General features: G+C 41.4%; 1 protein-coding gene across 9 annotated transcripts in view; it reads left to right on the top strand.

Annotated features, from left to right (window-relative positions):
- LOC109676984 (uncharacterized protein C2orf92-like) overlaps positions 1–25,269 on the top strand; it is a 177,610-nt gene that overhangs the window by 93,557 nt on the left and 58,784 nt on the right. For 5 of the 9 annotated variants that reach the window (XM_074050185.1, XM_074050181.1, XM_074050178.1 and 2 more), the window contains 4 exons: positions 7,627–7,707; positions 14,812–14,974; positions 18,277–18,383; positions 20,518–20,772. The gene's annotated coding sequence lies outside the window, so the exon portion shown is untranslated. Of the gene's footprint in view, positions 1–3,150; positions 5,924–7,626; positions 7,708–14,811; positions 14,975–18,276; positions 18,384–20,517; positions 20,773–25,269 lie in introns of those variants that run through there. The other 4 variants (XM_074050183.1, XM_074050182.1, XM_074050184.1 and 1 more) reach the window with 4 other exon arrangements.

Genomic DNA, 25,269 nt, shown 5'->3' with positions numbered 1-25,269 from the left:
CAACTAAGATAACTAAATGGCAGGAATCACCACATACCTATCAGTACTAACACTTAATGTTAATGGACTTAATTCACCCATCAAAAGACACCGTTTGACAAAATGGATTAAAAAAGAAGATCCAACAATTTGTTGCTTACAGGAGACTCATCTCACCGACAGAAATAAGCATATGCTTAGGATGAAAGGCTGGAAGAAGATTTACCAAGCCAATGGCCCCCGAAAACAAGCAGGAGTAGCAATACTTATCTCTGACAAAGTAGACTTCAAACCTACATTGATCAAACGAGATAAAGAAGGACATTCCATACTAATAAAAGGGGAAATAGACCAAAAGGAAATAATAATCATCAATCTGTACGCACCCAATGTCAACGCACCCAATTTCATCAAACATACCCTGAAAGACCTAAAAGCATATATAAACGCCAACACAGTGGTTGTGGGAGACTTTAACACTCCATTATCATCAATAGATAGGTCATCCAAACAAAAACTCAATAAAGAAATCCAAGATCTAAAATATGCAATAGATCAAGTGGACCTAGTAGATGTCTACAGAACATTTCATCCAACTTCTACACAATATACATTCTTCTCAGCAGCCCATGGAACCTTCTCCAAAATAGATCATATCCTAGGGCACAAAGCAAGCCTCAGCAAATATAAGAAAATAGAAATAATACCATGCATACTATCTGACCACAATGCAGTAAAAGTAGAACTCAACAACAAAAGTAAAGACAAAAAACATGCAAACAGCTGGAAACTGAATAACTCATTACTTAATGAAGAATGGATCATCGATGCAATAAAAGAGGAAATTAAAAAGTTCCTAGAAGTCAATGAAAATGAAAACACAACCTACCGGAACCTATGGGACACAGCTAAGGCAGTCTTGAGAGGAAAGTTTATAGCCATGAGTGCATATGTTAAAAAGATTGAAAGATCCCAAATCAATGACCTAATGATACATCTCAAACTCCTAGAAAAACAAGAACAAGCAAATCCCAAAACAAATAGAAGGAGAGAAATAATAAAAATAAGAGCTGAAATCAACGAAATAGAAACCAAAAAAACCATACAAAGAATTAATGAAACAAAAAGTTGGTTCTTTGAAAAAATAAACAAGATCGATAGACCCCTGGCAAACCTGACTAAAATGAGGAGAGAAAAAACCCAAATTAGTAGAATCAGGAATGCAAAAGGGGAGATAACAACAAACACCATGGAAGTCCAGGAAATCATCAGAGACTACTTTGAGAACCTATATTCAAATAAATTTGAAAATCTAAAAGAAATGGACAGATTTCTAGATACATATGATCATCCAAAACTGAACCAAGAGGAAATTAATCACCTGAATAGACCTATAACACAAAATGAAATTGAAGCAGCAATCAAGAGTCTCCCCAAAAAGAAAAGTCCAGGACCTGATGGATTCTCTGCTGAATTCTATCAGACCTTTAAAGAAGAACTGATACCAACCCTCCTTAAACTGTTCCATGAAATAGAAAGGGAAGGAAAACTGCCAAACACATTTTATGAAGCCAGTATTACACTTATCCCCAAACCAGGCAAAGACACCTCCAAAAAGGAGAACTATAGGCCAATCTCCTTAATGAACATTGATGCAAAAATCCTCAACAAAATAATGGCAAATCGAATTCAGCAACACATCAAAAAGATTATTCACCACGACCGAGTAGGCTTCATCCCAGGGATGCAGGGGTGGTTCAACATACGAAAATCAATAAACGTAATAAGCCACATTAACAGAAGCAAAGACAAAAACCACTTGATCATCTCAATAGATGCAGAAAAAGCCTTTGATAAGATCCAACATCATTTCATGATAAAAGCTCTAAGAAAACTAGGACTAGAAGGAAAGTTCCTCAACATTATAAAAGCTATATATGACAAACCTACAGCCAGCATTATACTTAACGGAGAAAAATTAAAACCATTCCCTCTAAAATCAGGAACCAGACAAGGATGCCCACTATCTCCACTCCTATTCAACATAGTACTGGAATTCCTAGCTCTTGGGGATATACCCAAAAGACTGTTACTCCAGAGGCACTTGCACATCCATGTTTATTGCAGCACTATTCACAATAGCCAAGTTATGGAAACAGCCAAGATGCCCCACCACTGACGAATGGATTAAGAAAATGTGGTATCTATACACAATGGAATTTTATGCAGCCATGAAGAAGAACGAAATGTTATCATTCGCTGGTAAATGGATGGAATTGGAGAACATCATTCTGAGTGAGGTTAGCCTGGCTCAAAAGACCAAAAATCGTATGTTCTCCCTCATATGTGGACATTAGATCAAGGGCAAACACAACAAGGGGATTGGACTATGAGCACATGATAAAAGTGAGAGCACACAAGGGAGGGGTGAGGATAGGTAAGACACCTAAAAAACTAGCTAGCATTTGTTGCCCTTAATGCAGAGAAACTAAAGCAGATACCTTAAAGCAACTGAGGCCAATAGGAAAAGGGGACCAGGAACTAGAGAAAAGGTTAGATCAAAAAGAATTAACCTAGAAGGTAACACCCACGCACAGGAAATCAATGTGAGTCAATGCCCTGTATAGCTATCCTTATCTCAACCAGCAAAACCCCTTGTTCCTTCCTATTATTGCTTATACTCTCTCTACAACAAAATTAGAGATAAGAGCAAAATAGTTTCTGCTGGGTATTGAGGGGGGGAGCGGGAGGGGGTTGAGTGGGTGGTAAGGGAGGGGGTGGGGGCAGGGGGGAGAAATGAACCAAGCCTTGTATGCACATATGAATAATAAAAGAAAAATGAAAAAAAACATACTCTTCCCCCAAAACAGCTCCATGTTGTTTAAGAAGAGCAGAGAACTAAGACAGGTATGTGATCACAGGTAGTAAGAATGGAATTCTGCAATGGCAAACTGCCTGCAGTGATAAAGGTGACCTTGTATTAGTATCATGCACACAGTTGTGCAGTGAAGTTCCAGAGGGTCATTTCCCCCTGCATCTGCCTGGGCTCCTCTGCAATCAGTAGTTAGGTGACATGTCTCTACATTGACCTATTACTTTTCAAACATTTTTCTGCATACAAGCATTCAACTTAGAAATGTGAAATAAAACATGGTCCCACAATACTTGTGTGACCAAAGAAAATCTTCTATTTCTTCCATGTGTTTCATAAAAGGTTACAGTTTGCCTGGAATTCTCAGGAACAAGATATTTTTCCAGATGCTATGAATAAAATTCTCAATAATGGTAACATTTGGGATCGGGGTCAATATATAATTCCTCTCGTCTGAATTCAGAACAAAATATGAGGCTGTGGTATGGCTATGTCAGATGGAGTGAAATTCTCCTGTAGATAAAGTTTGGAGGGGTACCATCTGTGCTTCACCCTGGATAAGGAGTGTGTGCAATCTCAGGTAAGGTTGAGGATGCTGTGAAGCCTTGTGAACATCCTCTTCTGTAAAATGTGCAGTCCAGAATGTCCATTCTTGTCAGGCACACAGATGCAATGACAACAAGAGAGAGCTGGCACAGCAGCTGGCCCTCCTCCCACATGTACTAGTGAGGTCCCCTTCTCCTGGGAGTAGTGGAGACTGTGAGTGGCCCAAGTACATTCCTAAGACTTCCATCAGGGTTTTCGAACATATCCCCTACAGATATGGGTAATGACTATATATTTGGATTCAGTAAAAGATATAATGACAGCTAAGGCTTATTTTCTCCACTGGTTCAAATTTTCCTCCTAGGCATAGAATGTGGATGAAGAATTCATTAAAATATTTGGTAAATTCCTCTTCCTGTGACACTTTTGGACTGTATTTGGAGTCGTCTGCTTTTCCTTGTTTTCTTTAGGTCACCTATCCCTGCTGCATTGGGCAGAAGTTAAGCACTTTGCTTTGTGGCTAGAATTTCAGAGTCTCAAGACTCTGGAAAGCAAAACCTGAAGATAAACACTTGGAAAGAGCCCTGTTTCTCAAAAAGGACCTGGGTAGAGGAGGCAAGGCCACCAGCTGGATGTCATGTAACTGCAGTATGAGAGCCCAGTATAGACCACCTGTATCACACCTGTATCCATGATTTCTGCTCATGCGAGGTGGTGAGGCCTTGAGGCTGCAGGACCTTCTCCCAAGATTGTTGGTTTAAACTGAGCGTGAGAAGCACCTGGGAAATTTGGCACAGGAGCCATGGCACCTGCCCCCGTGATCAGATTCAGTGGCATGGGGTGAGAGCTCTGTCTCATTTACTTATTTACGTATTTTGGTGGTGCTGGGAATGCTAGGCAAGTGCTCTACCACTGGCCCATGCCCCAGGCCTTCATCAGTTGTTATTCTAGGTGACTTCAGACTGGCACTCACTTATCTACTACAAGTTTATCGTTTATGATTTGAGAAAAAATAAGGCCAAGCAGAGAGAACAGCTGTGAACCACAGCTGTGAGCTGCTTGTCCAAATTTCAGCAAAATCACACCTCCCAATTCCTGTGATGTGGGTCAGAAGCAGAGACTGCAACTGCCCTGGGTCTGAGAAAGACCTCCAGAGGACAGACCTGGTGGATCAACCCTGTAGTTACAGCTACTCAGGAGGCAGAGATTGGGAGGATTGTTATAAGCCATCCAGGGCAAAAAAGTGAGCGAGACTCCATCCTAACAAAAAAGGTGGGCCTGGTGGCACATGCCTATCATCCTAGCCACATGGAGGCATATGTAAAAGGACTATGGTCTGAGGCCAACCCCAGTGTGCTCTTGCACCCTTCCAGCTGTGCCTTTAATACTGCCATCTTTGAACCCAAAGACCCACCTATGTGTTTTGTTAATTCATAGGGACAGCTTGGGGACAGTTTCAGAGGTAGGTCCAAATCACACCAGGAACAAGGAGGAAAATTTTGGCATTATGTTTCAAATCTGCTGCAGAGCTTCTAGCCATGTTATCTTTGGTGGAAAGTGTAAACTGTGCAGGGTATCCAATGCAATCACATTTTCAGAAATGATTTATCTAGAGTTTCCTTTGCCAAGACAGGACATTTCAGACCATAGCATCCCTTATCCATCCAGTTCATCACATTCATTCATGCATTCAGTGACCTATTTAGGTACTTAAGAGAGTAAAGCATGTCAGTCCTGTGTTGCAGTGTTAATATGCCTTTGTTTGTTTTCCTGGAAACAAAATTCTAATGCTGGTGTTTCCCAGCAAGCCCTATGGGACATTGAAATATTAACCAAGAACAACAGGTCTATTGATTACAGGGAGAGGTGCAGATGGAGGTAAGTATATGTGGTTGGCACTCAAAGTGCTATATTTTTATAGGGCTGTGTGTTGTGTCAGGTGTAGGATGCTATCATTTTAGCATTCTGGAAAGCCACTGACTGGTGGGTGGTACTGACTTGAGATGGGAAGGAAAGAGATGTCTAAAATCCTTCCTATAATGGCCCACTAACTATGGTGCCATGTGACCATCCAGGTATTCTGAAGTAATCCCTGATGGGCATGGTCAGGCAGGCTCTGCCATTCTGGGTGCTGTTCAGAGACAGGAACCTGAATTGGAACTGAGGCTCACTGTTCCTTCCAAGGAACAAGTTATGCATAGTGTAATAATTTCCTTTTTGTAAGTGCATTATAATTCACTGCATAGGAGTGTCCCATTCACTGGCCTGGGAGAGTCGAGCCCTTTCGCCTCCCTCCCCACCACTCACATTTCTGCCTAAGCCCTTGTAAAATATTTTCCCAGAGTTGATTTCTCCTTTAGCCCATGCTTGAGTTCCAAAGCTAGAGGAATCAGCTGGCCACATATGAAAAAAATAAAACAAAAGAAAAAACCACTTATGGACATCAGACTCTTATCACCCACAAAAACAGAGAAATTGTTTGCATTAAGAAGAAATTGAGAATCGTTACTTAGCAGGATAAGCCAGGTATGTATGCTGTATTGAAATTATAAGACTATCAGTACAGGAACTTTATGACAAATGACTCTGACAATGCATTTGATAAGTTACTTAATTAAGGAAAGATTTGCACTATTTTACTGTATCATCTTGCTAGCTTGCTCTGCACCAGATTTTATTAAATGCCCTTGGATGCAAGTGAACTAAACAGAACTTTCTCAAAAGAAGAAATTTAAATGGCCAAAAAGCACATGAAAAAATGCTCACCATCCCTAGCAATAAAGGAAATGCAAATTAAAACCACACTAAGATTCTACCTCACCCTTGTTAGAATAGCCATCATTAGCAACACCACTAACAACAGGTGTTGGCGAGGATCTGGGGAAAAAAGAACACTCTTACACTGCTGGTGGGAATGTAAACTAGTACAACCACTCTGGAAAAAAATTTGGAGGCTTCTTAAAAACCTGAACATAGATCTGCCATATGATCCAGCAATACCACTCTTGGGGATATACCTAAAAGACTGTGACACAGGTTACTACAGAGGCACCTGCACACCCATGTTTATTGCAGCAGTATTCACAATAGCCAAGTTATAGAAACAGCCAAGATGCCCCACTACAGACAAATGGATTAAGAAAATGTGGTATTTATACACAATGGAATTTTATGCAGCCATGAAGAAGAACGAAATGTTATCATTTGCTGGTAAATGGATGGAATTGGAGAACATCATTCTCAGTGAGGTTAGCCTCGCCCAAAAGACCAAAAATTGTATGTTCTCCCTCATATGTGGACATTAGATCAAGGGCAAACACAACAAGGTGATTGGACTTTGATCACATGATAAAGCAAGAGCACACAAGGGAGGTATGAGGATAGGTAAGACACCCAAAAAACTAGATAACATTTTTTGCCCTCAACGCTGAGAAACTAATGCAGATACTTTAAAGTGACAGAAACCAATAGGAGAAGGGGACCAGGAACTAGAGAAAAGGTTAGTTCAAGAAGAATTAATTTAGAAGGTAGCACACAGGTATAGGAAAGCAATGCAAGTCAACTCCCTGTATAGCTATCCTTATCTCAACTAGCAAAAACCTTTGGTCCTTCCTATTATTGCTTATACTCTCTCTTCAACAAAATTAGAGATAAGGGCAAAATAGTTTCTGCTAGGTATTGAGGGGGTGTGGGGGAGAGGGAGGGGGTGGTGGAGTTAAGGGGGGGGGCAGGGGGAAGGGGGGAGAAATGACCCAAGCATTGTATACACATATGAATAAAAAAAAGAAAAAAAATAAATGCACTTGTATGACTCAATATGATGAACATATTATTAATAATGTGAGTTGCAGAGATAAGTGTATCTATGTCTAAAGATTTGACAATGTCTCATTAATAGCAAATTGTGTGTTTGCCAATTATTTGATCAAAGCAGTCATATGTGATGTCATTTGGCATAAATCATACAGGCCCCTCTATCAACTGTCTTCTAGAGTTAAAGCTGCCATGTGCACAAATTTCTCACTTGCTTTTCAGGAAACAACGTGAAAATGAGCTTTGTGTTGGAACTTGAGTCCTGTAGACACTTCACATTTTTTGTGACACTGAGAATTGGTGATTGCAGGCCAATATACCCCTCAAAATACCTTATAGAAGAACATTACTTTAAAAGCACGTACATGCGGATTCAATGAAAGATTTAATCACAGTTAAGGTTTATCTTCCCATAGGTCATCTCCAACCTAATAACTTGAACAATTCAGAATTTGCATCCAGTTTATATGAGCGAGAACATTTGGCTAAAATATTTGGTAAGTTGCCTTCTCATGTGAAAGCATCAGGTTGTATTTTAAAAAGTTACTTGCTTAACACTGGTTATCTCTCAGATCAATGTTCTTGCTGCTTTGAGGGGTGGACAAGCAGTTTGCCTTCTGGTTAGAATCAGTTCCTATAAGTGTCAAAATCCTGAGTAATAGAGCAAAACGTAGAAGATAAACAATTGGAAAGGATCATTCTCCTGGAAGAGGGAGCCATGTAACAGCAGCAGGGCCACCTCCGGGAAGTAGGAGAATCCATTGGGGATGGTTATAGAGACATTCCACCCTCTCCACAGCAATCAGATCATGTGGTGTGTGTGTATGGAGGGGAATCTTTGTATTGATAGTTTTTGAAGTCCTCTAGGGATTCTCAGATCATTGATCTAATCCAAGATTCCCATTTAGTATTTGAGGAAAAGTAGGGTTCAGATGGAAGATGGTAGGGTAGGGAAGATCCAAAAATCTGTCCCATATTAAAATATCATTTGGTCACAGCTATCATAAGTCGCCATTTAGGAACACTGGAGTGTTGTCTAACATTGGCAGTGCCCAAAGTGAGCTTGATGAAGAGGCTCTTAAGTTAGGGAGAATTCCAGCATTTCATGTAGCAGCTCCCATTTTCCATCCCCAAGCTCTGTGGCAGGCAACTTTGTGGATAGCAGGCCACATTCCTGTGAGGCATCCTGGTGCCAAGGAGGGAAATAAGGATCTTATCCTCCAAAAATCAAGATGTAATTACTGCTTTAGATCATAGGCTGGCAAGAATCTTAGCCATTGTTTAAACCTCCCCATAACCCTGTTGAGGAGATTTAAAGAAGCATTTCATCCCCCTTTTTGGAGATACTTAAGGAAACTTTTTGGGCCACTAACTGAGTTCAGAGATAACAATCTAAGAACAGCACTCACACACAATAATGAACACACTCTTTGCAACAATAGTTGGGCAAAATCACAAATTGACAGTCCAACCCTTAATAAGTAAAACTCAGCAGTCCCTAAGAAGTGAGTAATTATATTTCATGAGCTATCCAAATGTAATACTCAGAATGTCTGTCTTAAAGTTAAAACAACACAAGATACAAAGAATCAGGAAAGGATGGCTCACTGATATGAAAAAATAATTTGACAGAACCCATCCCTGATGATGCCTGGACATTGGAATTATTAGTCAAGAGATGTTTAATCAACTGTCTTTAGTATGCTGGATGAGTAAAGGAAACCATGGACAAAGAAATGAAGGAAACCAGCAAAGCAATATTTGAACAAAATAAGAATATCCATAAAGAGCAATTATAAAAAGACATAAGGAAGTTCCAGAGCTGAAAAGTACTGAAGCAGAAATGAAATCTCTCTAGAGAGGTCCAACAGCACGTTATCTAATCTGAGGAGCAGGAAGGTAAATAATGAAAAGAAACAAAACTTGAGGGACTTAAAGGGACACCACCAAGCATACAGACACACACTGTGTGGGAATCTCAGAAGAAAAGAGGCAGAGGAAATGTTTGTAGAAATAATGTCCCAAGCCTCCCCAGATGTGATCAAAGAACTGAATAGGCAGAAGAAAATTAAATGAACTAATTTTGTATGGTGAAACCCTATAGACACCACTAAAGTTGTTAGAGCAAACAAATTTAGCAAAGTAAAAAGATACATATGCATCACACAAAAATCCTTGTTTTTTACATTGACAATGAGCAATCTGAGAAGAAAATTAGAACAATTTCTCTTTAATGGTATTAAAAAGAACAAAATACTTATGGATAAACTAAAGCAGAGAAGTAAAACACTTACTCCTTGTAACTACAAAGCTTTGCTGAAATAAATTAGTCATTGGGGAAATATAAAATAACCAATGCTCATCCATTATAAAGAAAAGATTCCAGGTGCCAGGGGCTTCTAGCTACTTGTGGTGCTGAAATCAGGAGGATCCCAGTTCCAGGCCAGCTAAGTCAGAAATGTTTATAAATCTCAATGGAAAAATGCTGGGTGTGCTGGCATGCACTGGCATCGCAGTGACATTAGGAAGCTTAAGTAGGAGGACTGAAGTCCACCTGGGCAAAAGGCAAGACCCTATCTCAAAGACAGATCCAAAAGATAAATGTATATGTAAACAACAGCATAGTCACGTAATCATATGTATTTCAAAATATGGACCCTAATGCATTAATAACAGTTTTAAAACAGAAAACCTTTTGACATTTGTTTTGCTTTATTTCTACCCAACAACTTTTACCTACTTTTGTGGGTCATCATGGGGAAAATCTTATAGGGAAAGACACCAGGAGCAAGAAGGAAAATTAAGGCACTGTCATACTAAATATAATGAAACCTGGTGCAGAGTTTCTAGCCATGTATCTTTGGAGGACAGTGTTAACTGCACAAGATATCCAATCCTATTAGACTTTTCAGAAATGATTTAGATAGTGTGGGTTTCCCTTGTCAAGACAGGGCATTTCAGAACATCCCATTCCTCTTTCCTTGAACTTGTCACATTTATTGACATATTCAGAGACCTCTTTAGGTACTTACAGAGTAAAGTATCTAAGTCCTCTGTTGTGGTGTTAACCCGCTTTTGTTTGCTTTCCTGAAGATGAGCTTGTAATAGAAGTGTTTCTCGCAGAGCCAAATGGTACATTGAAATACAAAGGAAGAACATCAGAGCAGCTGGTTACAAGGGCAGCTGTGGATCAAAGCAGTATATGTAGTTGATAATATGTACATATTTCTATAGGACTGTGTATTTTGTCATGTGTAGGATGCTATCATTTTAGCATATTGGAAAGCGGCAACTGGTGGCAGTACTAATTTGAGAATTTAAGATGTGAAGGAAAGAACTGTCTATAATCCTTTGGATAACTTTCCACTCACTATGGATTCTATGGTCTAAAGTGTGACTATCCATGTGTTTTGGGGTGGTCCCTGTTGGACAGGGTCAGACAGGTTCTGCCATTCTGGAAGCCATTCAGAAGACAGGAACCTGATGTGAAAGTGGGGCTCACTGTTCCTAGTATCAGAAACCTAATAAGCACAATAATTTACACTCAATACACTTTATACTCTCATGGGCATGAAGTGGTTAGAGGGAGACATGTGATCATTAATACCTCCTTCAATGTGTGATAAGAACAAATGTGATTTGTCACATAATAGAAATCACAAAAATGAAGGACATACTGTTCCCCAAAGCTGCTCCATTTTTTTGAAGAAGAGTAGGGAACAAAGTCAAGTATGTGGTCACATGTAGTAATGATGGAAACATAAATGTGACCTTGGCAGCAGGGGACTGTGCCTGTGTTGATAGGATGCACACAGTTGTGCAGTCCAGTTCCTGAGGGTCATTTCCCACCACATCTGCCTGGGCTGTAATATCATCTGCAAATAGACATGCTTTTACTTCTTTACAATTATATTGCCTTTCGCTGATTCATGCATCATGTTTAATTGCATTGCTAATAACTCTATGACAATCTTGAGTAGTAGTGGATGTATAGTTGCATCCTTTTCTGTGCCTCTTTCAGAGGAAATGACTCCAGTGTTTCCTAAGATAGTTTTTATGGGACTAATATGAATAAGAGCTTATTTATCTAGCCTCTTATCTATCTTTCTATCTGTCTATCTATCTACTTACCTACCTATCTACTCATCCATACACATACATATATACATAAACACATACTGAGAATTTATCTTTCAATTTATATTTGCTTGAGTATTTTTGGAATTAAGGATGGCTCTTAAATTTTGTTAAATATCCATTCAGTATCTATGGATACTGATTTTTCCTTAAATTTGTTTTTAATGTGTATGATATTAATTAGTGTTGAATCAACCTTATATTCATGGAACAAATCCCACTTGGTCAGAGTGATGTTTGGTGACTCAGTCACTGGTCAGGAGTAGATGCTGGTTGCTGAGTATATATGTAGACCGAGCTGTGGTTTGTGACATTTAAGTATTGATGCATATAGGTTGTTACTTCGTCACCTTTTTTTCCGACAGGTTCTTACGACATAGCTCAGGCTATCCTTGAAATCAAGATCATCCAAACTAAGCCTCCCAAATGCAGGGATATTAGGCTTGTGGTACCACGCCTGAACTGTTTTTAATTTTTTATTATAATAAAGCAGATGTACCAAAATTTACCAATTTAACTATTTCATGTGAACAGTTCTGTGCTATTGAATTTTATAATTGAATTTATAATTCAATTATTTGTTATTGAATTTATAATTTTGTGCTGCTCTCACTGCCATCTATCCCCATAACTCTTTTCATGTTTTGAAACTGAAACTCTGTACTCATTAAACAATAGCTCCCCATTCCTTCCTCTTCCTCCTCTTGGAAACCACCATTCTACTATCATGTCTGTCTTTTGACTGGCTTATTTCACTTAGCATAACGTAACAGATGTTCATCCACATGTATGAGAACTTCCTTTTTTCTCTTTTTCTTTTTTTTGGGTGGGGGGAAGGGACATTGGGTTTTGTATTTAGGGCTTCACACTTGCAAAGCAGGTATTAGCAAAGCAGGTTCTCCCATCTATTTTGCTGTGGTTATTTTGGAGATTGTGTCTCATGAAGTATTTGCTCGAGCTGGCCTTGAACCATGATCCTTTCAATCTCAGCCTCCCTAGTAGCTGTGATTACAGGTGCGAGCCACCAGCTCCTGTTTTTGTTTTTTTTTTTAAAGCTGAATAACATTTCATTTTATGTGTATACCACATTTTGCTTATTCTTCCATCCATTTTGGTCACTTTTATTGTTCCTACATTTTGTCAATGTAGTCCAGGCTGTCCCCAAATTCTTGATCTTCTGTTTCTGCTTCTCAAAAGCTGGTGATACAGTGTATGCCACCACACCTGTCAAACAATTTAAAATTTTCATGAAGTCCAGTGTACATATTTTTTTCTTTTGTTGCCTGTCTTTATCTTCATATACATGAAAGTTTTGCCCCATGTTTTATTCTAAGAGTTTTATAATTTTAGCTCTTACTTTTACATATTGGTCTTGACACATTTTTCTTCCTGTAGATTGAATTCAGGCCTCACAAATGCTGGGCAAACACTCTGTCACTGAACTACATCTCCTGTGTTTTGATTCATTTTGTGTTAAATATTGTATATAGGGTTAGATCAAGTTCCACATTTGTTCGTTTGCATGTGGATATCCAGTTTTCTTAGCATCATTTGTTGCTCCATGAGTGATGCTGGTTCCCGCAAGTGTTAGGTGTTGCTCACCCAGGAGTGTTCATGCAGTGCCAGTGCATCTCAGTCCCTAAAAATGTCCCTCACCTCCTGCATAATATTATGCAGCTGCTAATCGCTTGACCACCTTCTAAGTACAGATGGGTTTATCTTCTATCTTCCCAGACCTCAAGACTCAGATAGGTAGTGGTCAAGTTAAACTAGGTTTGAAGTTAATTTCATATTTTTTTGTAAAGAAAGAATCACATTATAAATTGGTTATCATATTTGTCTTCATATAATCAGTGATATTTGGTTTCTAGGGCCCTTGAAATTAGAAAAATGTTGGGCTGGTGGTTTGGCTCACGTGGTTGCATGGCTACCTAGTAAGGGCAAGTCCTGAGTACCACACACACACACAAAAACCGGATAGAAAAATATGTCAAGTAGAAAATATCCTTTGGGTGGGGATTACAATGTTGGGTTGAATCACTTGAATCTATTGTGTTTATAGATAAAAAATAATCAAGCACCTACATCTTCATATGGCTCAATCTAATATATTTGAAACATCCAGAGGTCTCTGAATAATTGTACAGGTCTCATATCCACATCCAGGCTTCTGCTCTGATTTTATTAATTTCTTTTGGTTAGTTTGGTTGAGGGATTATCAATCTTGTTTATCGTTTCAAAGAACCAACTCTTTGTTTCATTGATCTGTTGTGTTATTCTTTTAGTCTCCATTTCATTACACCCTCAAATTTATTTCTTCTTCCACCTACTAATTTGGGGTTTGGCTTGTCTTGTTCTTGTATGACCTTGAGGTACATCATTTGGTTTTTTTACTTCAGATCTTCCTGGTGTGTAATATAGGCACTCATAGCTATAATCTTCCCCATTGGAACTGCCTTTTCTGTACCCTACATGTGCTTATAAATTGTGTTTTCATTTTCCTTTGACTGTAGGAATTTAAAAATTTTTCTTTCTGAATCCTTCAGTGGTTTATGATGATTCAAAAATGTTCTATTCAAGCTCCATGTGTTTATATAGTTTCTGTAGTTTCTCTCACTATTGACTTGTAATTTTCTTCTACTATGGTGTGATAAGATATAAGAAATTATTTCAGCTGTTTTGAATTTGCTAAGACTTGTTTTATGTCCTAAAATTGATCTATTTTGGGAAAAGTTCAATGGGCTGCTGAAGAGAATGTGTATTCTGCAGCTATCGAATGGAATATTCTGTGTATATCTGTTAAGTCCATTTGAGCTATGCTGCAGTTAACTCTGAAGTTCCTTTTTGCCTGGATCATTTATTGAAGAGAGGTGGGTATTGAAGTCACCCAAATCAATGTGTCTGTATGTATCTGTGTTCCATCTTGCTCTTGGTATTTCTCCTTCCACTATATCTGCCTAAAAGAGGGCATCCTCCACAATAATTATACTCCAATTAAGTTAGAAAAGAAAGGAACTATAGTACTTATTGGATAAACTAGGAGTTTAAAAATTATTGAAGCCAGGTGTGGGTGGCTCATGCCTGTAATCCTAGCTACTCAGCAGGCAGAGATCAGGATCATGGTTCAAAGCCAGCCTAGACAAATAGTTCGCAAGCCCCTATCTCGAGAAAACTCATCACACAAAAAAAGGGCTGGTGGAATGGCTCAAGATGTAGGCCCTGAGTTCAAGCCCCAGTACTGCAAAAAAAAATTAAAGCTAGAGGCAATAATAATTAGGTGATGAAAATAAGGGGAATGGGTAAGGAAAATGAGAGAATCAAGATAGAAAAGGGAGGAAAGGTATATGGGATGAAGATATAAAAAAATAATAATGAGGGAGAACACAGAGTAAACCAAAACAATAACAACAAGCTATAAACATCAGTAAAGGGAACAAAACCACCAGTCAACATTTTTTCCTTAGGGAGGAGAAGGGACAGAGCCCTGTCCTGCTTTTGCTCCTGCTGGATTCAATTCTTGCACAGGAGATATCCTCAAACTGCTTCCACCAGCTGAGCCTGAGGACCCCACTTACCCCAACTGGATGCCTCTTCACATCAGAGGTGTGCCGCCTGTGTGGGTTTGAGGTGAGAAACTCCTGAGAAGTGACTGCTTTCCTTCAGTCTCTTTAGCCCTCTGGATGCATACAATATAGTCATAACTGGGTGGTTAGGGCATAAGGTTCTGATTGATCCTGTGTGCCCTGTTTTCACAGCTCTCTATCCTAAAACCCCTGCTCATATTTACACATGGTTTGTCCCTTTTGTACCAGCGTTCAGGCTGTATCTCTGCTGTTGTTTTTGCCCTCATCTCTACAGCATGATTTGTGCCTTGCATTTCCCACTCAAGTAAAAATGTCTGTGAATCTGAGTTCATGTCACAACCAGATTCCTGGGTCAGTGGAGGGGGGAGGCCTTTGGGGCTTAGAGATATAAAACCACAGGATCGTCTCTCCCTGGCTGGGAAATTTCACTGTAAGGCCTTCCATGGCACCTGTGAGTAAGGTAGGAAATGCAGGGGTCACTTCTCCAGTATCTGGTTCCTGCATGGTGTGCAGATCTCCTGTTTTAAACTCTATTTTTTTTTTGCAGAGTGCCAGCCTGTGAGCCTGGAGTTTCCCAAGGCATTTGTTTGACCTTTTGCTTGCAGCCCTGCCAGGGGAAGATTCTCCCGCTTTCGTACCATTTGCTTAGTGCTCTGTGTTAGGTCCATTGTTTCTTTCATAAATGTAACATTCAGTATTTCTGAATTTCACTTGGTCTCTATGTGTCAACTGTTTTTTGTTGCCTTCCCATGACCTCCACACCACCCACCTTTCCCACACCACTCACCTTTTCCTATAGGCAGGCAGTTTATGCTTTGTCTTAGGTTCATCTAGGTCATAGTTTTCTAAAGCTGAAAAGAGGTTTGGATATCCAAATGTGTGTATCAAAATCTGATAATTGTTCTTAATTGTTCCCGCTGACAATAATCCAATAAATGATCAAACTCCCAACTCCTCAATATAAAAAAAACTTTCAGACTCTCCAGAGAACCTTGGTTAATTAAAACTTATACCACATTAAAGATTAGTGTAGAGTGTAGTTCTTAGTTCTGGTTTTTTCCTCCTGTGGTATAGAGAAGAAAACTAAAACTACATGTTCAAATGTACTGGCTAGTTTTTGTAATGCTCTCTGAAAAAGCTCAGCAAGAACAGTCCCCTGGAGGATGGGTTCCATGTAATTCAGAGTCTTCTGTTCTTGACTCTGATTTGACAAGTTGGCATTTCTATAGCGAAGTAATTATAAGCCATATTAAGTGGAGAGTTTCTCCTTCTCTCTTTTTTCTCTTCTAATCCCCCTCTCTGACTCTCTCTTTCTCTGACTCTCTCTCTCTCTTTGCTCCTAGGGTTTGTCCTCAGAGCTTTGCACATGCTGGACAGACATTATACCACTTGAACCTCACCTCACATCTCTTGTTCTGGCTATTTATTTTGGACATAAGGTCTTTGTTTTTTCCCAGGCCTGCCTGGACCATGATCTTTCTATTTCACTGTTCCCACCATAGTTGTGATGACAGGTGTGAACCACTGTGCCCAGATTTTTCCGGTTGATATGGGATCTCACAAACTCTTTTACCTGGACTGGCCAGGAACCACTATCTTCCCCATAGGTGGCATGACAGGCATGCACCACAATGCCAGGTATTTATAGGGATGAAGTCTTGTGAACTTTTTGCCCAGGGTGGCCTTGAAATATGATCCTCTGATCTCGGCCTGCCAAGTAGCTGGAATTACAGGTATAGGTCACCAATGCCTGGCTTGAGAGTTTTCTTTCTTTTCTCAGCCAAATTGAAAAAGGAACAAATTCCTATCTTTTCCCAGGAGCTTCAGTAGATTGTTATTGCACACACTTGATAGTCTAAGTCACATTGCAGTGATTCCTCTTCTCTTTGTGAAGGTGGTCAAAGCGGAGTGACCCAACTTGCCCCAAATGGTGTGGACCTTGGGAGGTCTCCCTTCTAGGGCCCTAGTCTCCCTTCTAGGGCCTGGGGCTCCAGCCTGGTGTGACATCTTCTGGGGCTGTGAGGTTCATTAGTTTTCAGCCTCCACAATTGTGTTTTGATAACTCTCCTTTCCATTTGCTAAATAGTTCAAACAGTTCTTCCCAGAACTCTTGCCCTGGAACCCTCAGAACATCTCTCATCCATTTCCCAGGGCCATTCCTGTGTCTGAGAACTCTCTTGGCCTCCCAGTTCACCAAGCCAAACTCATTCAGTTTCCTTGCCAGGTCTTCTATGCAAACAAGTCAAAGATAACCAATGGCACAGCTAGGGTGCGAATATTTCTCACATTCACCCTGTCTTTGTTCTTGTAAACGATTGTGTAGTCTCCCTACTCATAAGTACTTCCTTACTTTGTCCTTGCAACTTGTGAAGCATTTTGTGTACACATTATAGTTTAAACATTCTTTTCATGAACATTATGCCACCTGTGAACAAGCCCTATTATTTTTATTTCATATAATTATAAACAGAGACTGGGGTTCAGAGAAGTTCAGTGATAAGCTGCATGTCCCACACTAATGTCCTCTAAGTGTCATCCCTGATGGGCAGCTGTAATATCTCTTGCCTTTTTTTCTGGTTAACTGTCCTAAATTTGAACTGAGAGCCTCATGCTTGCTAGGTAAGTGCTCCATCACTTGAGCCATGCCACAAGCCCCAGAAGTAGCTCTTGGAAACAGAGAACCTTAAACATTCTCAGGCCTACTAAATCCACCTAGACCTCCTGAGTCAGAAATTCTGAAGTGGAGCCCAGCAGTCCAGGCTGTAACAAGCCTTCCCTGTCATCTTGAAGCACTCCACTGTGAGAACCAGTCATGCATGGGACAGAGACCCAGGAATTTGTTAACTTAAAATAATTAAATCGAAATGCGGATGTACTGTCATACATTTAGACTTTTCTCCGAGATCCTCCTTAATTCTTCACTTCTTCTTTCATCATAAAAACAGACTTAATCACAGGTCAATGGTCATTTGTAAATAAACACATGTTACCTTTCTGTCACAACAACAAGAAAAGCCTTATTTTGGCTCACAGTTTCTGGAGGTTCTAGTTTGGGATTGATTGGCACTATTGTTTTTGGCCTTTGATAAGGTAGCATGTCATAACAGGGGTTTGGAGTGGAACAAAAGTGCTCACTTCATATCTAGAAAGCAAAAGAAGAGGGGTCCTTAGTCCTCTTCAAGGGTATGCTCCCAATGATCTGCAAATCTCCCATTAGGCCACAGCTCTTAAAGGTTCCCATACCTTCCTATAGCACCACCTTAGGGATCAAGACTTTAACACCTGGGCTTTGGGGGACATTCAAGATCCAAAGTATAGCAACATGTTTCTCCTTTGTCTTTGTAGATGACATTTCAGAGGAGAAGTGGGTTAAGGAATCCTCTGTTTTCAACAGCAATTTAAGAAAACAATTGAGTACTGAAGATAAACACCTCAAGAAACAGTTAATCCAGGTAACAATCCTTTTGGCACAAACCCAGTAAGATCCTCAAGTACAGATGACTCCAGAATGTCTTTTGCCTTTCCTGCTATTTTACCTGAGCACAGGTTAGCACACCTTTAATTCTCCTGCAATAGTATATAGTCTGAACTAAAGAATTTGACTGAAGCGAGCTACAGCAATTTGATCATCTTTCTGTGAAGATGCTACTTTTTCCCTTTTTTCTGTACTGAGGTTTGGTCTCAGGACTTCACTCATGCTACATAGGTGTTCTCCCTCTTGAACCAAGTCTCTCCCCAATGATGCTGCTTTTCTGTTGACGGGGTCATTCTGAACATGGGGATGAGTTCCTCTACTTCTGGGTACTGAGGCTCTCTAACAAGCAGGAGGGATTAAATGGCAAGCGCTAACGTAGTTCCTGATGTGTGACATCTTCCTCCTTGTTGGATTACCTGAGCTGTGCCTGTTCAGAGTGGCTAGAAACTGGCCCATGCTGGTACAAAGTCCTGTGCACCCTCCACATCAGCACTCTGTGTCAAGGGGATAACCGGTTGTAACTCCCTACTTTTCAGAAATTAAATGCTGAATTATTCCTACAGAGACCTTAGAACCATTTATCTGCTGCTGCTTGACAGCACAGATGAAGGTTTTGGACATGTCCCTCTTTTCTCCCCATAAACCAAGAAAGCCCTCAACCAGCACTTTATTCTCTTTGTCACCAGCTCTACTCAGATCTCTCTACACTAAACCAGCTGACTCTTGTCATTGTACCTTTGTGTCCCATTTCCCCAAGGCCACCTTCTTCTTGGGGCACATTACAAATGGAGTGACAGAAGCTCTAGGAGTCCCTTATATCACCTACATCTCTTTTTTTTTTAAATTTATTACTCATATGTGCATACAAGGCTTGGGTCATTTCTCCCCCCTGCCCCCACCCCCTCCCTTACCACCCACTCCGCCCCCTCCCTCTCCCCCCCACCCCCTCAATACCCAGCAGAAACTATTTTGCCCTTATTTCTAATTTTGTTGTAGAGAGAGTATAAGCAATAATAGGAAGGAACAAGGGTTTTTGCTGGTTAAGATAAGGATAGCTATACAGGGCATTGACTCACATTAATTTCCTCTTTTTGAAATCTAGCTAAGATGGCCTAAACTCCCAAGTCTATGCTCAGTGCCATTCCAAAGCCAACCTCAGGATTTCTGTGAGAACTTGGAATCACCTCTGGCATATGTGAGCCTCTGCTTGACACAATTACGAACCAATCAAACTTAACTGTGTTAGTCAATTTTTGTTGCTGTGTAAAATACTTAAGAGAAACAATCTCAAGAAGCAAGATTTACTTTGGCTCATGGTTTCAGTCCATGGTCCGTTGGCTGCCTTGTTTCTGGGCCATGGTGAGGCACACAGCATGGCAGAGGACCAGAGAGAAACAAAGTTGCTCACCTCATGGCCCCAGGAGTAGAGAGCTGGAGAATGCCTGGCTGCCTTGTTTTTCCATGTTTATTCCGTCCAGGCCCACAGCCTAAGATGGTGCTGCTCACATTCCAAAAGAGTCTTTCCCCCTCAATTACTGTCCCACATGGTAATTATCTCTGGAATTGTCCTCTCAGACATATCTAGAGGTGTGCTTTACTCATCTCCCAATCCAGTCAAGTTGACAGTCAAGATTAAACTGCACAACTACACCCATACATGGATTGTATGTACAGTGGAATTTTCTGAAGCTGATGGTGCACGGAGGAGGGAGCAGCAGAGAAGAGCTTTGATGTTGTACTTTTTTTTTTCTGTTTGGCATTGCTGGGGATTAAACACAGATCTTACTGCATGTTAGGCATGTGGTGAACCACTGAGCTACACCACAGGCTCCCACCTCCATTGTTCCCAAAAGTCTTTGCATTAGGACTTTTCACTCTATAGGGTCTCCTCTCACCATGGGAACTCTCTTCTGCTCTTCTCAACTCCTACAAACTGTGGTTTGTTGAACCTTCTTTTTGGCTGTGTTTCTGCTTGCCAGCCCACACCTCAGCATCTCACCTATCAGTGGACAGGTTATGAATCTATTACCCTGAAAAGAGCTGGCTCCTTCCCCAATAGGACTTCTGTGATCAGTGACTAACACTAGTGTTTTCATTCCTGCTCTGCACAGAACCACGAGATTGTCCTCGCATGTGGTCCTTGTTGCGGGTCATCCAGCAGGGATGCACATGGGGTCGCTGCTCTGTCTACCCTGCCCTGGGTCTTTTCATTTGGATGTTTGAAGTAAGAGTCCGCTGTGCAGGGTGATGCTGCAGTTCCTGCAGAAGAACATCGTCATCGCTGCCATTATGATGACGGCAATCCTTGTGATCATGGTGCTAGTGCTGCTCCTGTTCTCTGCGTACACGAGAAGGAAACAGCTATTGTGAGTGGCTCTTTGCATTCTCCTTCCTTCCAAGAACTTGTAGATGTTTGAACCAATGTTGCCCCTGGAGCTTCCTACAGATCCCAAATTTAGGAGGAGGGCACAGGGATCTCTTAAGTGTGATTGTGTTTCATCATCACCCAGTGTGCTCCTTTTCATCTGAGCATATGGTTTCAGGCACTGCCTGGTGATTCTGTTGCACAACCAGCTTTGGGGATCCCTGGCCTGGGATAAGATGAGAGCAGGGCTGAAATTCAGTTGGGTGTTAGCATACAGAAGTATGGCCCTACTGATTGGTAAACAGCTACTTCCTAGAATATGCCATGCACTTCCCCGTGATGCTGTATGTGAAGGGCTAGTGCCTGGCCCAGCAGAGGCCATGAGAGGCAAGAGTGCAAGAGTGGTCACGTTGTTTCCTGCTTGAGTAGTCAGGATGGTTTTAGCAGGAGAAGTAAATGTGGTTATTGATAATGTAATGAAAGAAGGTTGTTTATGATGGTGTGAGCAGAGTTAGGGAAACCATCAAAGACACCCTAGAACAAGTAGAATGCCATGCTGTTATTAGTGGTGGAGCAGTAGCAAAGAGCAAGGGGGAGCAGGGAATTAGCTCATTGATAGAGCACTTGCCTAGCATGTTTTTTGTTCTGGAATCAATACCCTTCACTAAATACAGAAAGAAGGTAAAGAGAAGTCAAACTCAAGGAAAGTGTGAGAGAACTTCTGACAGGATGTACCCATCAGGGAAGGAGTATAGGCAAGTTGTAACAACCCAACAGGAAGAGATCAGCAGAATCAACAACCTGGCTGTCCTCCCTTTCAATCTCTTACACGTGGCTTTTTTCAGTGGGGTACTGGGGGATTGAATTCAGGGCCTTGTTCTTTCTAGGTAGGTACTCTACCATCTGAGGTAGAGCCTTTTGATGAACCTGTTTCTGTCATTGTGGCTCCCTTTGGTGAACACTTACATGGGCATAAATATCCTCACGCTTTACACACTGGGAGATGCCTGTCTCCATTTTCCTCCCTAGACCTCCTTGGCACCAATATTCCAATTCTGTTCTTTCCAATTCCTATCTTCTCACCAACCGACAATGCACTGGTCACAAATTAGAGTAGAACAGTGGTTCTCTGGATTAAACTGTGATGTCTAGAGACATTTTTCATTGTTACACTGTGTGTGGGTGTGTTCTGGCAAAATGCAATGAGGCCAAGGATGCTATTGCAGTTTATAATTCACAGGACAAGTGTTTCCCCAACCCCAGGAGGGGATTATAAAGATTTATGCAGCTAATAGTGTCAGTAGTGCTGAGGCTGGGACCCTGGTGTGAATCTGTACCCTAACAGCCACACTGACATATCCCCTCATCACTGTCACCCAAGGCTCTCCTGAGCATGCCTGTTTCATAACTGCTGTCTATTTCATGTGGGGCCTGCATGTTTATTAAATTCACTTGCAACCCAGAAATGTGCATTTTCTTCCTCTGGTAACTGATCAGAAGTAATTCTCCAGGAAGTCTTGATGTGGATGACGACAATGCAGTGAAGCATTTAGAGCAGCCACTAGGGGGTCTTAGCCACCTGCTGATGTGGGCGGTTTGACCTATGGGACTGCTAAGCCTGTTCTTATATACAGCCATCTGTTCTTAAGGATGGGCATCAGTCTGAGACAGGAGTTGTTGGGTGACTTTGTTGTATGAACATCACAGAGTGTATGAACACAAGTCATGTTAGATGTGAATTCAATAGGTGATAATCTTAGGGAATGCTGTCAGATATCACAGTCCATACGTCATGGAGCAGTGTGTGACTATACATCATGCACAGTGTTTGTGGACTGCCATGTGATTTAGTGCATCAGATAATCCCCAATTCATGGTCAGGGAACGCTGGGTGGGAATGGAGTGAGAGAGGCTGCAAGAGGAGAAGGAATGAGGGTCAAGGGGGCAAATAAGTGGGGAGAGGGGAGGAGGGAGTGGGAGATGGAGTGGGGGAGGAGGAAAGAAGACCTGGATGGGGAGGGTGGAGGAATGGGATGAAGGGAAAGTGGAGGATGAGTGAAGTGGTAGGGTTGGAGAGGATTTGAACAGAAGAGGGGCTTGGGAGAAGGAAGATGGGGGACAAGGCATACAGGAAGGCAAGGAGTGACATTGGAGGAGTATGGGAAGAATAACCAGGTGGGGAATGGGTGACATCTTGGATACTGGGTAAGGCACAGCCCATTCCCTGGATGGCACCAGAAGCATCAGCAAAAGCTGTTATTTATTGATTTCTGGTCCCTACTGGAGCAAGCATTTATAAGGTGCCCCTTGATCCAGGAACAATGTGTGGTGGGCAAGTTTATCTCAATGTGCCCACCCTCCTGGAGTTGTGTGGTGGAGTCTGACCTTCCTGGGCCTCCCCTTGGGCTCTGTGCTCTAGTTCTTTCCTATTGAGGTGAACATGGCCTTCCCAATTTCACAGAGAGTAGAGGGGAAGGTGCCCATCTGTCCACCCACAGTCTCTGAGAGCTTGGCCAGGGCAGGTGCACCAAGAGAGGACAGGTGGTAACTGGGGTGTAACCATTCCCACTGGATGTCTGCCCACCTCAGATGCTGTTCTCAGGGAGGGTCCCTGTGGAGTGGAGCCCAAGTGACTCTGGTACTGGTCCTTCCGTGGCCTGCTCTGAGCCTCAGCTTCCTCATCTTGGCAAATGGGGTAATAATTCACCCCCTTTGCAGGACTGTTAGGTGGTTCTTTCAGCAACAAACATTTATAGAGCACTTACTGCATGAAAGGCACTGTGCTGGTATTTTCTGGAGCACCCAAGGAAGCTGGTAGAACAGTCTTCAGTAGGTGCTGGGTCTTAAGCTTGGGATGAGAGGTGTCAGGAGGTGCTGTGCATACAGCAGGAACACCAAAAATACTAGATTCTCCAGTAGGCTCTTAACAGGTTGCACTTGCACCCTCACCCTACTCCTTCTAACCTTTTGGGCTCTTCCCCTGACAGGCAGCTCACCCTCAATGTGGTGAACTTGTGAGGCTCTGCTGCCTTTAGCCTTTGCTGTGTCCCAGTGCTCACCTTGCCTGTGAGCCTCTGAGAGTCTGCAGGAGATGTCTTTCATGTGCTTTTCCTGCACCAAAGAGGGGGCTCCTTCTGCCTTGTCTTTCTGACATTCCCTTGGTGGGTGGCCTATCTGCCTTATCCCTAGATTGGTGAGGTAGCCACCGGGCAGCAATGGGGATTTGAGGTTCAAGCCCTATGGAGGCTCTGTATTCCTGTTGAGCAAGCTTTACCACTTCTTAGCTGTGAAATCTCAAGCTTTGGTTTCCTCTTGGCATCAGTTTTTATGTCTATAAAATGGAACAAGCCTACTTGGTAGGCTTCAAGTGCTGGTCCTTCCTATGGTGTTCAGAGCAGGTCTGCAGTACCTAGAATAGTACCAGGCATGGAGTGGGAGCCTGCTCCGGTCAGCCAACATCTAATAGTGCTCCATATCAAGAAAGAAGTTGATTTTTCAGCCCTTATTTTCATTATTTCTCTCCTTCTGCTTGTTTGGGGATTTGCTTGTTCTTGTTTTTCTAGGAGTTTGAGCTGTAGCATTAGATCATTGATTTGAGATCTTTCTGACCTTTTAATATATGCACTCATGGCAATAAACCATGTTTCCTCTTAGGACAGCCTTTGCTGTGTCCCATAGGCTCCGGTAGGTCGTGTTTTCATTTTCATTAACTTCCAAGAACCTTTTAATTTCCTCTTTTATTTCATCAATGAAATGTGTTGTTCAGCTTCCAATTGTTTGCATGTTTTTTACTGCTATTTTTGTTGTTGATTTCTAGTTCTAATGCACTGTGGTCAGATATAATGCATGGGATTATTTCTATTTTCTTACATTTGCTGAGACTTGCTTTGTGCCCTAAAATATGATCAATTTTGGAGAAGATTCCAAGAGCTGCTGAGAAGAATGTATATTGTGCAGCAGTCGGATGAAATATTCTGTAGATATCAGCTAGGCCCATTTGATCTATGGTGTGGTTTAGTTCTAGAATTTATTGATTTTTTGTTTGGATGACCTATCTGTTGGTGATAGGGGTGTATTAAAGTCTCCCGCTACCACTGTGTTGGAGTCTATATATGTTTTTAAGTCCTTCAGAGTATGTTTGATGATGTTGGGGGCATATCAGTTGATAATTGTTATTTCCTTTTGGTATAGTTCCCCTTTTATTAGTATGGAGTGTCCTTCTTTATCCCATTTGATCTATGTACATTTGAATCTACTTTGTCTGAGATAAGTATTGCTACCCCTGCCTGTTTTCAGGGGCCATTGGCTAGGTAAATCTTCTTCCAGCCTTTCACTGTCAGCCAGTGCTTGTTTCTGTTGATGAGATGGGTCTCCTGTAAGCAACAGATTGTTGGATCTTCCTTTCTAACCCAGCTTTCCAATCAGTGTCTTTTGATGAGGGAATTAAGTCCGCTAATGTTCAGTGTTCATATTGATAGGTATGTGGTGATTCCTATTA

Source organism: Castor canadensis, chromosome 12, assembly GCF_047511655.1.
Source record: "Castor canadensis chromosome 12, mCasCan1.hap1v2, whole genome shotgun sequence".
Classification (NCBI taxonomy): Eukaryota; Metazoa; Chordata; class Mammalia; order Rodentia; family Castoridae; genus Castor; species Castor canadensis.
The sequence above is the reverse complement of the archived record's forward strand: the minus strand, read 5'-3'. Positions and strand labels throughout refer to the sequence as shown.